The 16,489-nt window shown below is 40.1% G+C and overlaps 1 long non-coding RNA gene across 1 annotated transcript; it reads right to left on the reverse strand.

Moving 5' to 3' along the window:
- Window positions 1-1,022: 1,022 nt before the first annotated feature.
- On the reverse strand, window positions 1,023-14,311 carry LOC113471188. The gene is made up of 2 exons (XR_003393982.1): window positions 13,822-14,311; window positions 1,023-1,135 (listed from the first exon to the last, which is right to left on the reverse strand). It is a non-coding gene; the product is annotated as an uncharacterized LOC113471188 (long non-coding RNA).
- Window positions 14,312-16,489: the final 2,178 nt, after the last annotated feature.

A 16,489-nucleotide genomic window follows, 5' to 3' on the forward strand; every position in this document is an offset into this window, starting at 1 on the left:
GGTTATGCAATACACAAAACCGCCACACATGCCACATAGTATCAGGTTACCCGAATCAGGGGGAGAGAGAGAAAGGGAGGAGGAAGAAGGAAAAGAGGGAGAGGGAGGGAGGATAAAAAAAAGGAGGGAGAGAGAAAGATTGAGAGAGGAGGAGGAGAGAGAGAAACGAACTCAGATTGAGGAAGGGAGAGGGAGAGAAAGGAAGGAATGAAAGAAAGAAGGGGAGAGGGAACCAGAGAAAGAGAGGTAGGAGAGAGTGGAAGGGAGAGAGAGAGAGAGAGAGAGAGCGGAATGGAAGGAGGGGAGAGGAGATTGGAGGGGAATAAGGGAAGAGAGGGAGATAATAGCAAATATTTTACACCCCAAGCCAGAACAAAATGATATCAAATGGTTTCATATCTCATGTAACATAGGGGTACTCATATGTCGACATGAGAAACCCAATGATATATACAGGGTGTCCCAGAATTTATGCTTCAATTGTTTTTATCGAAGCCTGTTTGAAATTTTGAAAAACAAAAAAACCCGTAACTTTTTGATTTTAAATGCGGATATTTTGGCAATGCCGTTCTTAGAACGGATAGCCATTTCCAGGAAATATTAGCCTTTTTAGCATCCTTCAATCACTTCATTACTTCATGCTTTCTATTCCGATATTGCTGAGATATTAATATTTAACTGGAAAAGGCTCCGAGGTAAAGCACATGTTTGTAAAAGAAACGCTTCATTTCGAGGAAATGACTGAATGAAAGTTGAAAGCAAAGTACCTCAGTTAGAAAACGATCGTCTGCTTCTTTTAAGTTTTTTAAGCTCTCTAGTCTCTCTACATCTCTTCAATTGGTTCTGAAGTTTAATTTTCAACATAAACACATAATTATATACCGTTTTACTATGAATTCTTATTTACTATGTAGAAGTTCTGTGAACTGTGGAACTCTCTCCGATAAAAGGAAAGTAAAAAAATTGGATTGGTTAACCCAACCGGATAAACTCCGGACACCGGACATACTCACATATTCTTCGGCCGGATGAGCTCGGAACTCGCGGGCAAACACATCCAATATCTTTTCACCCACCCATCTCCCTTTGGTGAATGTAGTGAACGTGAAATAGTAAGGGTACACTTTTCTAAGGCCTGTGGAGGAGAGAAAAACGATCAAAATTAAAATTACATAGAGGTAGGCTTCAATGGTTCGGACATGTAGAAAGAAGAGATCAAGAATATGTTGGAAAGAGGTTGGAAGTGTATGATGATGTCGTAAGTGTTGGAAATGTCTGATACGGATAGGTGTGCGGACTACCATTACTTAACATAGGAAGCAAAATACAAAATTTGTCGGAAATATCTGAAGTGTTGTAAGTGTATGATCAGTGTGCGCGCTGCTTTAACATTTCTCTCCCGCAGTCTCTGCACTCTGTGTATTTCTTATGGTGGAGATTTTAGCGATCAAAAATTTCATATCTCAGGATCGGTTTAGATTTTCGCAAAATCCTTTCTTATTGCACACCTAGACCATAAAAGGAATATTTCTACCAAATTTCAGCTTTCTAGGTGTTGTGGTTCAGGAGATAGAGCGATCAGTGTGTGAAATGTGAATGAGTGAATGGATCTTGATTTTATAATATAAGAAGATTAATATACTAGGAGGTTCCCAAACTATTACATATTGATACTAACAAACTGACAATGTTTGACATGAGTATATATGGTGAGGCGTGGGTTTTGGGTTCAACTGAGGGAAGGTATGAAATTTTATCCTCAACATTAAGAAATTTCACCACAATACTATAAAACTAGCCTTCTGGTCCCTTTATCCCAGCCTTCCGCTGTGATAAAGGGACTCTTTGGTCCTGTCCGAGCAAAAAATGGCCATTATTTTATAGGTATTAAAGTCTTCTATTCTCAACTTTGAGACATCCTGACATCTTCTGTCTGTCAATCTTCCTGTTTCGTCACAAAGGAGTATCAAGTATCCTTTGCATTGACGTTGACAGGAGTCGGTGCATCCTGAAGAAAAAACTAGCGGTGGGGTTTTCCTTAGCAGATTAAAGGCTGGAGGAAAAGCCGAAACCTTACCATACGAGAAAAGAGATAACGGGATAAAATTGAGTTTCCACTGAGGTGGAGCACAAAATTTACCCTTACTTTGAGACTCTGCATGGTGACACTCGATGGAAAATTTTCAGTGAAAATGAAACAAGATTTTTAAGTGAGAGGAAGCCTTAACTACTCACAAGGTCGTTAACTAATTAATCAGGGTGACACTCGATGGAAAATTTTCAGTGAAAATGAAACAAGATTTTTAAGTGAGAGGAAGCTTTAACTACTCACAAGGTCGTTAACTAATTAATCAGGCTTTAATGCCTCGCCTTTTGGCTACATTGTCAACCAGCTCCTTAACTGTCCTCACGAGGCTGAGTGCACCCAGAAATAGCCAGCAACACGTGTTGGCCCAGACGCTCATACGTCCAGATACCAACCACACAAAACGTTTCTAAACACGAGTGATAAGTTGGCCCACTACTTTTTTCACCGAGTTTGTTTGCTTATTTAGAACGTATTCCAAAAGGGGTTATCGATATCCTCAAAGCTACCAGATTATGCTATCGAGAGCGAGAGAGCACCCCGTAACCAGATTTGTACAAGATGCTTTCTATTCAAACGGTCCTCCTTTTCCTTCCTTCTCCCTCCACTTTGAATAAAAAGTAAAAAGGGTTATAAGGACATCAGAGAGAGAGAGAGAGAGAGAGAGAGAGAGAGAGAGAGAAGAATAACAAAGACGTTTATTGAAAAAAAAGATGAGGAAAGGAAAAGGAGCCGAAAAAAAAGGAGGAAAAAGAAAAGCAGGTGAATACAGGAAAGGATTAAGATTATATTTGGCTATAAAAACATACGAGTGTACCTACCATGATATTGAATTTTCTATGCTTGAACCCTTGCAGTACTCCTCAGGCAAAGGTCCAAAGCAACATCTAATACTTATCATTATCATCTTATCAAAATCGCCTGAAAACGACAAAAACATTTCATCAGTGATATTGAATTTTCTATGCTTGAACCCTTGCAGTGCTCCTCAGGCAAAGGTCCAAAGCAACATCTAATACTTATCATTATCATCTTATCAAAATCGCCTGAAAACGACAAAAACATTTCATCAAAACCATTTGATTTTTAGCACGCTTTATAGCGTCATATGGGTTCCAGTTGATGTTGATCGACTGACTGTAGGATTGCCAGATTGCCACACCTTCAGTTCCTGTTGCGCGTTGGGACAAACGCACTCCAGACTATACTCTGAAGACACCTTTCCAGGATTTGTGCCAACAAATATAGGAATATAGGAAAATCTTCACCATCTCCAAAATCCCTTTCTTACCTTGTTACTGTACCATCTCTTCTAGACCAGAGGTTCCAACACTAATGCAACAAAAACAATTCCTTCTTTCAGAGTGATAAGTTGGCCCACTACTTTTTTCACCGAGTTTGTTTGCTTATTTAGAACGTATTCCAAAAGGGGTTATCGATATCCTCAAAGCTACCAGATTATGCTATCGAGAGCGAGAGAGCACCCCGTAACCAGATTTGTACAAGATGCTTTCTATTCAAACGGTCCTCCTTTTCCTTCCTTCTCCCTCCACTTTGAATAAATTGCAAAGGCCAGAAAACATGTGAAGTAAAGACAATGCAAAGGTCCAGAACCTCAGAAACCATCCGTTTCTGCCTGACGTTAACAAAACGCTGCTCCTGTGTAAATAAATACCTTACAGGAGGGAGAGACAGCAGTCAGCATTCAGCATAAATTGAAAACCTTGAATAAATATTGTGCAAACATGAGAAGTTTTCGGATAGAATTTCCAGAAGCGAAAATTTACGTGGAAGGTACACATTCAGCAGCGCTCTGTGAGAATGTGATGGGATGTGTTATAGATGAAGCTAAGAGAGATAGGAGAAGAGAGGAGGTGATGATGGAGGAAAAGATCACAAGAAGAAGAAGAAGGGCGAAGAGGAGAAAGGGGGAAAAGGAGAGATCAAGCGACAGCAATTAACGTGTAAAAGGTTTCAGGGAGAAATTGGAAACCCCCCTCGAGTCACCGAATCTTGAAAACAATGTTTGATGAAACATTTTGGGATATTCGACCCCATCCCGAACGTGAACCACAATCGGCGAAGAGGACAAAGGGGGAAAAGGAGAGATCAAGCGACAGCAATTAACGTGTAAAAGGTTTCGGGGAGATATTGAAAACCCCCCTCGAGTCACCGAATCTTGAAAACAATGTTTGATGAAACATTTTGGGATATTCGAAAACAATGTTTGATGAAACATTTTGGGATATTCGACCCCATCCGTACGTGAACCACAATCCCGAACGTGATAATGGTCTCGTCCTTAATGAACTGAGAGCAAAACATACACTGTAAAGGATTCTAAATGATTTTAGAAGAAGCTGTACGTGTAACGTCATATGCAATTGCATAGAGAGAGGTAAGGGTGCTTCTATCCGAAGTTTCGGTAAACTTTGCAATTTGTAAACGTGTTCATTAATTTTTGGAGAAATACTAGAAATGGTGAGAACAGAGTTGAAAATTCATTACTGAAGTTCGCTGATAATACGCTACGCCGTTTTTACTTTTTGTATCAAATTTCTCTATCGGAACGTACCGCGTACGACAGACAAGGTGCCGGTGTGATGGTAGTTCAGCAGGCCAAGTTTCAGTAAAAAATGCTTATTCCGGATTGCGGATTGCATCATCCAGGACTTTTACTTCTCAATAATCTCCCTACACTTTAGAGCAATCTTTGGTTGATCACTTGAATCCTTAATCCAAGTTTACAGTCTCCAAATCGATCCAGGATTAAAATTACTCCCGCCATAAACGTGAGGTCTTAGTCCGTACAGCTTTCCCGTGGGAAAACTCCACCTTGTACAATGTACATGGGCATGGGGGTGACAAGCGTTTCCTTTAAATCCAATACTCAGGTATCACAAAAAAGCGTGCAGAGCAAAAAAGCTTTTAAGGGAGAAGCCCTGTTGAAAGACTTGGGAAGCTAGAGTGAGGGTTTAACGTCATACCTGGTTTTGAGTGAGTGAAATACTGGCAAATTCAGTGTAAACACGCTCACAACTCATCAATGCCTTACGAAATTAAAGCTTTGCGTCATGTAAACTGAGACAAACATCTCCTCTGCCTCTCCTTGTTTCCTTTGGCATTAGTGAAATCCCTCCGTCCTATATCTTGTCTTTAGTTGTCTTCCATTAGGTAAAGAAATGACGGAAGTGTGGTGGTGGAAGTTAATTGATTAGGGAGGCTAGGTTGAGGCCTGGTGAAGATGTTTCCTGAGACGTGGGTCAAAGGTGTCCTGTCCAGTATATTGTATACGGGGTAAGTAGAAAGGTCCACGCACACTTGTCCGTCACGGATACGTTCCGTCACCTTAAGTTTGTTCCGTATAAGTGTGCAGTCGTGCATTTGATCCAATGTAAAGTAGATAAGTGTGCGTAGGTGTATCTAATACAAGACAGTCGATCATGAGTTTCATGAGTCAAAGTTTCTTTGGACACAGTTACTACAAGAATTCGATGGTTACGTCATTTGGCTCCTAGCAAGAGGAGCCAAATGCCATAGTTAACATACTTTTTCTTCCATATTGCAACTTTCCTTCCTTTGAATCTGAATTCATAGCGAGAAAATTTTCAAATCAGATTTAATTTTGATGGAAAGTGTGAACTCGTTGAACTTTAAAACAAATTCATGACACTCTCTGGAATACCAAATTTCTAATCCCCATTTTGTAGCGAACAATTTCACCTAGAACTTCCTATGTAACTTTGCATTTTCCTACAACTTTCAGCTGAACCACACTTTACCGACATGGAATAGAAATTAACTAGGTAGGTAACTGTGTAGGTAGGTATTTGATATTTTCGTAGAAGTTCAAATATTATCTAGCTCTAGCTCTAGCCTCTATTACTTAAAATACATACCTCCTTGTACCCTATATTATGTACATCGAAGATCTCAGCCTACGACTGAATGTACATATACTCTTATGAGTATCTGGACTCTGGAGTTTAAATGCTTGATACACACAGATATTCTCAATTAAAACAGATTTCATCAAGTATAGTATGTTCTTCAGACGGTGTCAACCTTCTCAAATACTTCAAATAGTGTGCCCTGATGCCCTCTCAAAGTCAAATGTTGAATTGATTGAGCTTATGTGCACCGCCAAAATAAGAAAGCTGCCATACTACCAACGCTGTCAAACTTTCTTGACTTGGCATAATACGTAATACGTATACTTAAGTGAGAGCTAAGTAAGTAGTTTCGTTAGTAAATCTTTGCATCTCATTAGTATCTCGCGACCCCGAATTCAAGAACAATAATATTGACGGGTTTTAAACAGGAAGAACCTAAAAACGAAAATCTCAGCTTTTTGTTTCGAATGTTGAGCAACTTTCAAGATAAAACCTAACTTTCAAGATTACATACTGAAAGACAAGAAAAATATTTCAGAATTATAAGTATGGTAACATGGGGAGTAAGAGACTTGTTCAGAAACAGGGTTTGCCATGGCGGACCAGAAAATCTATTTTACCAGAAATTGGCTTAAGTAAGATTCAGCCTTTCTTTGACAAAGCTTTCAATGTCATACGCAATATCACATCAATTATTTTCCAATTTGAGTGGAAATGTCGTCGGAGATATGTAAATAGGAAACAATGAAAACAGGAAGAGGAGCCTAAAATCCAAGATGGCGACCACACGTTGTGACAAACCTCATATACAAATAACTTCCCCTTAATGTTGTGCAAAGGAAATGCGGTCAGTGTGCAAATTGCAAAGGCCAGAAAACATGTGAAGTAAAGACAATGCAAAGGTCCAGAACCTCAGAAACCTATTTTCCAATTTTAGTGGAAATGTCGTCGGAGATATGTAAATAGGAAACATTGAAAACAGGAAGAGGAGCCTAAAATCCAATATGGCGACCACGACCACACGTTGTGACAAACCTCATATACAAATGACTTCCCTTTAATGGTCTGCAAAGGAAATGCGGTCAGTGTGCAAATTGCAAAGACTTTGAATAAAAAGTAAAAAGGGTTATAAGGACATCAGAGAGAGAGAGAGAGAGAGAGAGAGAGAGAGAGAGAGAAGAATAACAAAGACGTTTATTGAAAAAAAGATGAGGAAAGGAAAAGGAGCCGAAAAAAAAGGAGGAAAAAGAAAAGCAGGTGAATACAGGAAAGGATTAAGATTATATTTGGCTATAAAAACATACGAGTGTACCTACCATGATACCTCAGAAACATGTGGTCGAGTGAAGTAAAGACAATGGAACAAGTCTAATGAAGATGTTATAGGACAGAACAATCAATGTCTACATTTCTGAACGAAGTTAATTCCGAGACAGTCAATGTCTACATTTTAGAGTTCTCGGAACGGCTGGCTTTCTCCTATCCTGGCTTCCTTCTCTCTTCGATTTCGGGACGATAAGACCATAGAAGTTACAGTTCCCTCTGTCAAACCTCTTTAAAAAAAAAAATACATTTTAGAACAAACGAAGTGAGTTTTAAATTCTAACTTGGCTATTTTATCACCTTTCACATTGTCCATTATTTGTTTGTTCGTTTGTTTCTTTCACCATAATTATTGCAGGGCTTGTCTCATTTTGATGGATTTGACAAAACAATTTTTGAGACCTGGCAAATGCTGGATTTTGAACCGCAGCGCAATCCCCTAGGTGGCTAGGTTATGAATCCCACGCCTTAGCAACTACGCCAACTACACTACTGGGACTGTTATCCTCATCAGATCTGCATCTGCAACTAGGTATAATTCGGATACAGTTTGCCATCACAGCATGATTAGGTATGTCTACGCCACCTAACTCATTCCTTACTTCTACTCTTCTGTTCCCCAACGAAACATCTACATCTTGCACCCATCTCTTCTTCTCTAAAATGTCCTATTTCCTCTAAACATGTCCTCTTTCCTCCCCTAACCTCTGTTCCCAAGCATGTCCTCTTCCCTAACCTTTTCTCTATCCTCTTTCCCAACTCCTCCTCCTATTCCTTCTTCTCCTCCCCCTTTCCCTCCTTTTCTTCCTCGTCCTCCTCCTCCTCCTCCCCCTCATTGGAAGAGGGTGATGAAACCATGCACGTTAACGCTGTTAACAGGAAAGAAAATTGCCCAAGTAAATTGAAATTTGTGTCAAGCCTTTGCTTCAACGTATTGGCTCCGTGCCATTTTATGCTCAATTTGGTGGTGGGGGACACAGGACCGAGGAGAATGAGGAGGAAGAGGAGGAGGAGAAAAAGAAAAAAGGAGGAGGAACATTTGTAGGTAGTAGGTAAAACTGAAGGTAAGGAGGAGAAGGAAAGATGAACGAGAGAGAGAGAAGAAGGAGGAGAAGTGAAGAGTTTGAAGGTAGTATGTCAATTTGAATATAGGAGGAGGCGGAAGAGAAGGAAAGGATGAGAAGAAAAGGAGGAGGGAAAGAAGGAAAGGGAGAAAGAGAAGTGAATGAAGAATGTGGTAGATAAAGAGGAGGCAAATTAAGGAAAAAGAAGAGAAGAGGAGGAGGAAAAGAAGGAGGAGAACAAAAAGAAGAAGAAGAAGAGGAGGAGCAGGAGGAGAAGAAGAAGGAACATTAGTAGGTAGTAGTAGGTAAAACTGAAGGTGAGGAGAAGAAGGAAAGATGAAGGCGAGGGAGAAGTTGAAGTTTGAAGGTAGTAGGTACGTCAATTTGAATAGGAGGAGGGGAAAGAGGAGGAGGCAGAAGAGAAGGAAAGGATGAGGAGAAAGAGAGGAGGAGGATAAGACGTACTACCTTCAACTTCTCCTTCTTCTTCTTCTTCTTCTCCCTCTCCTTTATCTTTCCTTCTCAGCTTCCTTACCTTCAATTTCACCGAGGAAGGAGAAGTGAATGAAGAAGGTGGCAGAGAGAGAGAATTAAGGAGAAGGAAAAGGAAGAGAAGAAAAGGAGGAGGAGGAAGAGGAGGAGGAGGAGGAATCAATCCTCTGCCTTTGTCGTAAAACACTTGAGACGTTTTGAATTTTATGTATGACTAAGCACGAGCATTTGCAGTAGCATCAATATAGTAGCATTAACAACAGCAGCAGCAATAGCATTAACAACAGCAGTAGTACCATTAACAACAGCAGTAACAGCAGCACTAAGGAGCAGTAGCATCAGCAGTAGCAATAATAGCAGCATTTTGTCGCACCTCTTATTATGACATTGACAGCATGTCATGCTTATAACCTAACTACCTAACTAGTGAAGGAGCATTTCTACACTCTGTTTGTATTCGTACTCAACATGAAATTCAGTATCCCAGTTCATAACTTCATAATCATAGCTGTCCACTACACTCAACAACCTGGAAGCTACATATTTATGTATTCGAAACCAGAAGCTTACAGTAAGCCTGGGAAACCCGGAATTGATTGGAAAAAGTTTCCTACCTCTGACCGCATCAATACTTCGATGTTAATTTTTGAGATTTTGAGTAGTTGGGTTTACACATTACTGGGTAAGTGGTCAAGTCATTGTATGCTTTGTATGGGCGCCGACAGCTGAACATGTCGAACAAATCGGTCAATTTAAGTCTAATCAGGAATCAGCTTGAGGCCCCCTCCCCCCTATATACTGTATATACCATAATCCATAATCGATTTTCGGAGAATCGATTCTTTTGTTTCGATTTTTAGGCTGGATCGATTCTTTACGTTTCGATCCGAATCGATACTTTTGTTTCGATTTCCCATCCCTACACTAACCACACCGAAAGTTGCCGAACTCCAGTAATCCATGGGGAACTACTGCAGTCCACGAGTCATCGCCACTGCTCGCTAGAAAATGTTGTTTTCTGATCATAACGAGAGGTCTTGTTGCTGACTTACCTGAATACCTGATGGTGAAATAACTTACAAGAGTGGATCTTGGATTGATGGTCTCGGGAACATAGATGGAATAGAATCCGCTGGTATTCCAACACCAGTATGGAAGATGAGGTGATGTTCTTACCTGAAACAGACAACATTCAAATAGAATGAGCTACTGTCGGTGGTGTAGAGGTCGCCTGCTAACCAGAAGGGTATGGGTTCAATCCCATCTAACGGATTCCAGTGGATGGAAATAATTGGTGACATTGGACACGTAAACTAAGGGGTCGAGTTGGTTGGGACACATGATATTATTTTGCCTCTATTTGTTAGGAAAAGAAGAGAAAATTTAAGACTTCTCTTGTTTTCCTAACAAATAAGCCGATACTTGACATGGTCGTCATGGTACACCTCTATTTCATAATTTTTTACACTCGATTTGTCAACGGTAATAGGTTTACCTCGCCTTTGGGATCAATTTAATTTGAAAAGAAACAATTTACTGATCAAAATTGAGAAAAAATCAATCATCCATTCAACGAATTTGCTTATACGTAGTCATATGTATATATTTTGAATATTTTTCGGGATCCCCACACATGTAGGTATAATCCCCAAATTTGATTGGTCATATGAATTTTGAACATTTTTCGGGGCCCCCACACACATGTCTAATTTAATCAAAAAAGGTTTTCTACAGATTATCAGGGTGGAATTTGTGGTCGTGCGTCACGAACTGTAAAACACACGGCAGGTTTTTGTGGTTGAAACCTGATGGACGAAATTTTTATCACGTGACAATTATGATGTGGTGTTGTGATTGTGACAGCCAAAATTTTAACGATTAACGAGCCATTTAATCGCAGGTAAATTGTTAGAGAGTAAAGGACATTTTTACTGTTGCCCCAATTGCTATTCTTTGCAACTTTTCATCAGGAATGAAAATTGTTAAAATACTTAAATTGCTATTAAAAATACTTTATTAAACTGCGTAGGACTGGACATTTTTATAAGTGCTCTTTGTTCACAAAATTACTCTATAGCTGTTATACTGTATGTTTGACAGTCATCAACCTCAGTGGTGTAGTGGTTAGCACGGTGGGATTTGAATCTGGACGTCGGTGGTTCGAGTCCAAGTCTGGAATTTTAAATAGTGCTTAGTGCTTAATAGTGCTTAATATTTATACTGCTCGAATAGGACTGAAAAGTCCCTTTACTCGAGCAGTAGGCTACTACTATTATTGTGGTCAAATTCTCAAATTATATTGAGGATAAAATTCCATACCTCGGCTGGGATTGAACCCACGCCCTCCTGTTTACCAAGCGAGCGCCTTGACCACTACACCACCGAGGCAGGTAGCGTAGTGTATTAAGCGGGGAATTTGTGACAAGCAGTTAACACAGTTGATAAAATTCCTACATATTTGATGGTCCCAATAGTGCAGTTGTTGAGGCATTGGATTCAGAACCGAAGGACCACAGTTCGAATCCCAGTCGATAGTGTATTAAGCGGGGAATTTGTGACAAGCATCACTTAACACAGTTGATGAAATTCCCACACATTTGATGGTCCCAAAGGTGCAGTTGTTGAGGCATTGGATTCAGAACCGAAGGACCACAGTTCGAATCCCAGTCGATGAATAATGAGGGAATCCCATACACAAAAAGCTCACTCCGAGGCTTAGGTGTAGGAGCAAACAGCCCTAAAGGATGGGTTAAGCTTTTTTTTTTTTTTTGAAGAGGTTTGACAGAAGGAACTGTAACTGCTATGGTCTTATCGTCCCGAAATCGAAGAGAGAAGAAAGACAGGATAGGAGAAAGCCAGCCGTTCGCGAACATTATCCCATCAGAATAAAATCCGCCCCGGGCGGGAAGCGAACCCGCGGCCTAGCGCTTACAAGGCAGACGCACTACCAACTAAGCTAACTAGGCTGGCCTTAAGCTTATGAGAATCTTGATGGAGAGGGAAACTGTAACAAAAGAGGACGCGTTCCAGAAATCGAAGAGAGAAGGAAGACAGGACAGAAGAAAGACAGCCGTTCCGAGAACAGACTTTTTCTGATTAGGAATTTTAGGATAATGTTCGCCCCGGGTGGGAATCGAACACGCAAACTAGCGTTTACAGGGCAGGCTTTTAGTGCGAGGGGTAAAAAAGAAAAGTAGGGGAAAACGAGGAAAAGTTAATAAATAAAGGAAAAGTGGTAGAGGTGTTGGTATGGAAAATGAGACATTTAATTAATCTCTAAGATAAGTACCTCCCTACTTCCTACCTAATAACATCAGTAATAAGCAGAGACAACCAAATGTCATATTGTCATGACATCATGCTATTTAGTCATATTTTAGCTTTTTTTCGGAAAAGGTCATAAAATGTTACTACTGCAGTCCACGAGCTATCGCCCCTGCTCGCTAGAAAATGTTGTTTTCTGACCATAACGAGAGGTCTTGTTGCTGGCTTACCTGAATATCTGATGTCATACATTATATGGGCAATGTTGGTATACATTTTCCTACTCAAGTACATTATATCGTAGGACGTTGCTTACAGAAGAACGTGATCGATCATCTTTGCAAACTTCTCAGAATAAAATTAACCTTTTCTTATGGATTCTGAAGCACCGAATCCAACATGTAGGTATCTGAATGAAGACAAACCCGAGTTTATATTCTACTTTCTTTTCTTTATGTGAAGCAAAATTCGTCAAACTGTTTTTAGTTTATTAATAATGCGTATTACAAATACAGAATTGCAAAAGGAATAAAGCAATAAAGAATGTGAGGAAAAAATACTTGTTAGGCGCTGTCGTTTCTTAAACGTCGATACGTGGAGTATTATGTATTTTGCGTCGGTTTTATTCTGTTATGTAATACCTACCCTGATAAATTACACATACCATACAATATTAATGTATTTTTTGCTTCTGTGGAAATATGGAGAGGCGTATAAGTGCCATATTACAAAGTGCCATATTACATACATATTACAGAGTGCCATATTACATATACACTTAAATGATGGATTTCCCCCCTCCATTTGTCCTCTACATATCCCATCCATCCCTCTTTCTTCCTTCTTTCTCCTACTCCTCCCCCTCCTCCTCCAATTTTTCCTTCGTCTCCGTCTTCTTCTCCTCTTTCTTCCATTTTCTTTTCTCCCTCTCCATTTTTCACGACGGTCCCTTTCTGTGTTTTCTGTTAGATAATGATAATGAAACCCCCTTTTTTCACAAAAAAATACAACAAACATGGAACCAATTTTATTTTTTCGGATAGCTCCAATATAACCTAGCTCCAAAATATAAATTACTACATAATATAACCTAGTTGAGACATTTAACAGAAAATTTGCAAAAAATCTATGTTCACAAATCACTTTACTTTACCTACGTCTGTTTCTGTTACCTTCTGCAAACTCGGGAACCGGGAGCAAAAAATGAAAATAATCAGCAAGAAAAATGTTCCGGTAGAAAAAAAACAAGCTGGGTCCGTCCCTCCGGGAATTTTTTAGCCCGTGGTTTATTCGATCATGGTTAAAGAATACCTTTGTACCTACCTAATTTTAGAATTAAATGCGAAGAATATGTTTGATAGAGGTTTAATGTCTCTGTGCAACTGCTAAGGTCTTTAGAGAGACGCGGGTTTTACCCACAATTTGACGACAAGCTACCGGGCAGATTGGGCTCCTCACATTAACCCAGCCTGAGTACATATAGGGCCGGGAAAAGCTAGCAGCACGCAATTTGCCCAGATGGTCACCCGTCCGGATACTAACCACGAGCAACTTAGCTTAACTTTAATGATTCATTGGAAACAGGTGACTTTAACGTGCTATCGCCACTGGCTGCTCTTAATGACAAAATCATTTCCATCACCTAGATAGAAGCCTAGAACTCCTAGGAGCGATGTGATGGTTGTCTTTTGGTACTCACCATTTTCAATATAATAGGAAGTTTCGTTGTATCGGTCGTCTGTGAAGCCAGGCCTTTTTGCTTTCAGAGCTTTTGTTTCTAGTTTAGCCTGAAATGAAGAAAGAAGAAATTGGAATGAGAAATAATATCCTTGGTTTGTTGAAAACTTGAGAAACGAAGAAATGAAACGCGCATTTTTTACATACAATTTATTACAAGAAATCAAATAAAGGGGTATGATTTTAGGTATGACCTACGTAAACTTCCAAAATTATTTATATGATAGAACATTCATTTGTCATTTTAGCACCCATCCAATCCAATCTTGAACCTCCAGCAGTCATTCTAAATCCTCCGCCATCCATTCCATTCTCATCCAATCCCGGCACTACGCCATCCATTCCCATTCAATCCAGAACTCCCGCCATCCAACCCCTCCATTTCGTCATTTCGCTCACGTGTGTACAAGACTCAAAGTCATTAAAACATTTTCAATTAAATCATTTCCATCTCCCTCCCTCGTCCCATCCGTTTCAGAAACAAAAAACGAAAGAACTAAAAAATAAAATCCCTTCGTCCTCCGGGTATTAGGTGTTCGTTCAAAATATGTAAAGTCAATTTTATTCATCCTGAAAAACCGAACTTCCATTCCCATTCAATCCAGAACTCCCGCCATCCAACCCCTCCATTTCGTTATTTCGCTCACGTGTGTACAAGACTCAAAGTCATTAAAACATTTTCAATTAAATCATTTCCATCTCCCTCCCCCGTCCCATCCGTTTCTGCCTGACGTTAACAAAACGCTGCTCCTGTGTAAATAAATACCTTACAGGAGGGAGAGACAGCAGTCAGCATTCAGCATAAATTGAAAACCTTGAATAAATATTGTGCAAACATGAGAAGTTTTCGGATAGAATTTCCAGAAGCGAAAATTTACGTGGAAGGTACACATTCAGCAGCGCTCTGTGTGAATGTGATGGGATGTGTAGATGAAGCTAGAGAGATAGGAGAAGAGAGGAGGTGATGATGGAGGAAAAGATCACAAGAAGAAGAAGAAGAAGAAGGGCGAAGAGGAGAAAGGGGGAAAAGCGACAGCAATTAACGTGTAAAAGGTTTCGGGGAGAAATTGAAAACCCCCCCCCTCGAGTCACCGAATCTTGAAAACAATGTTTGATGAAACATTTTGGGATATTCAACCCCATCCGTACGTGAACCACAATCCCGAACGTGATAATGGTCTGGTCCTTAATGAACTGAGAGCAAAACATACACTGTAAAGGATTCTAAATGATTTTAGAAGAAGCTGTACGTGTAACGTCATATGCAATTGCATAGAGAGAGGTAAGGGTGCTTCGGAAATTTCGGTAAACTTTGCAATTTGTAAACGTTTTCATTAATTTTGGGGAAATACTAGAAATAGTGAGAAGAGAGTTGAAAATTCATTACTGAAGTTCGCTGATAATACGCTACGCCGTTTTTACTTTTTGAATCAAATTTCTCTATCTGAACGTACCGCGTACGACAGACAAGGTGCCGGTGTGATGGTAGTTCAGCAGGCCAAGTTCCAGTAAAAAATGCTTATTCCGGCGAAGTTTCGGTAAACTTTGCAATTTGTAAACGTGTTCATTAATTTTTGGAGAAATACTAGAAATAGTGAGAAGAGAGTTGAAAATTCATTACTGAAGTTCGCTGATTATACGTTACGCCGTTTTTGTATCAATTTTCCCTATCTGAACGTACCGCGTACGACAGACAAGGTGCCGGTGTGATGGTAGTTCAGCAGGCCAAGTTCCAGTAAAAAATGCTTATTCCGGATTGCGGATTGCATCATCCAGGACTTTTACTTCTCAATAATCTCCCTACACTTTAGAGAAATCTTTGGTTGATCACTTGAATCCTTAATCCAAGTTTACAGTCTCCAAATCGATCCAGGATTAAAATTACTTCCGCCATAAACGTGAGGTCTTAGTCCGTACAGCTTTCCCGTGGGAAAACTCCACCTTGTACAATGTACATAGGTACATGGGCATGGGGGTGACAAGCGTTTCCTTCATATCCAATGCTCAGGTATCACAAAAAAGCGTGCAAAGCAAAAAAGCTTTTAAGGGAGAAGCCCTGTTGAAAGACTTGGGAAGCTAGAGTGAGGGTTTAACGTCATACCTGGTTTTGAGTGAGTGAAATACTGGCAAATTCAGTGTAAACACGCTCACAACTCATCAATGCCTTCTATTCTATTCTATTATGGGACTGGTTGCTCCTCTCCCAAGAGAGTATGCAATTAACACTGCGACCTCTGTAGATCTATTGTGACCAGTATTTTTTCCCCTGCCCAAGCTGCTATACCCTGGCCTTGATGGAACCTAGAAGTACCCTCACTGGTATACATATTTCAACCTCCCCAGTTTCTTTAAAATTCACCTGCAGCACCTCTAAAGAGTCCACATACTCAGGTTTATTCCAGAGAAAAGCTGTGAGTCCATATACTATCCCATTAAGAGGATACCAAGAGGTGTCCAGGCCAGAGAGCTAGCTCGGGGCCCCCGAACTGAAGGGGTCATCAATGCCTTACGAAATTAAAGCTTTGCGTCATGTAAACTGAGACAAACATCTCCTCTGCCTCCCCTTGTTTCCTTTGGCATTAGTGAAATCCCTCCGTCCTATATCTTGTCTTTAGTTGTCTTCCATTAGG

Source organism: Diaphorina citri, unplaced genomic scaffold (assembly GCF_000475195.1).
Source record: "Diaphorina citri unplaced genomic scaffold, Diaci psyllid genome assembly version 1.1 scaffold2142, whole genome shotgun sequence".
NCBI classification, from domain to species: domain Eukaryota; kingdom Metazoa; phylum Arthropoda; class Insecta; order Hemiptera; family Psyllidae; genus Diaphorina; species Diaphorina citri.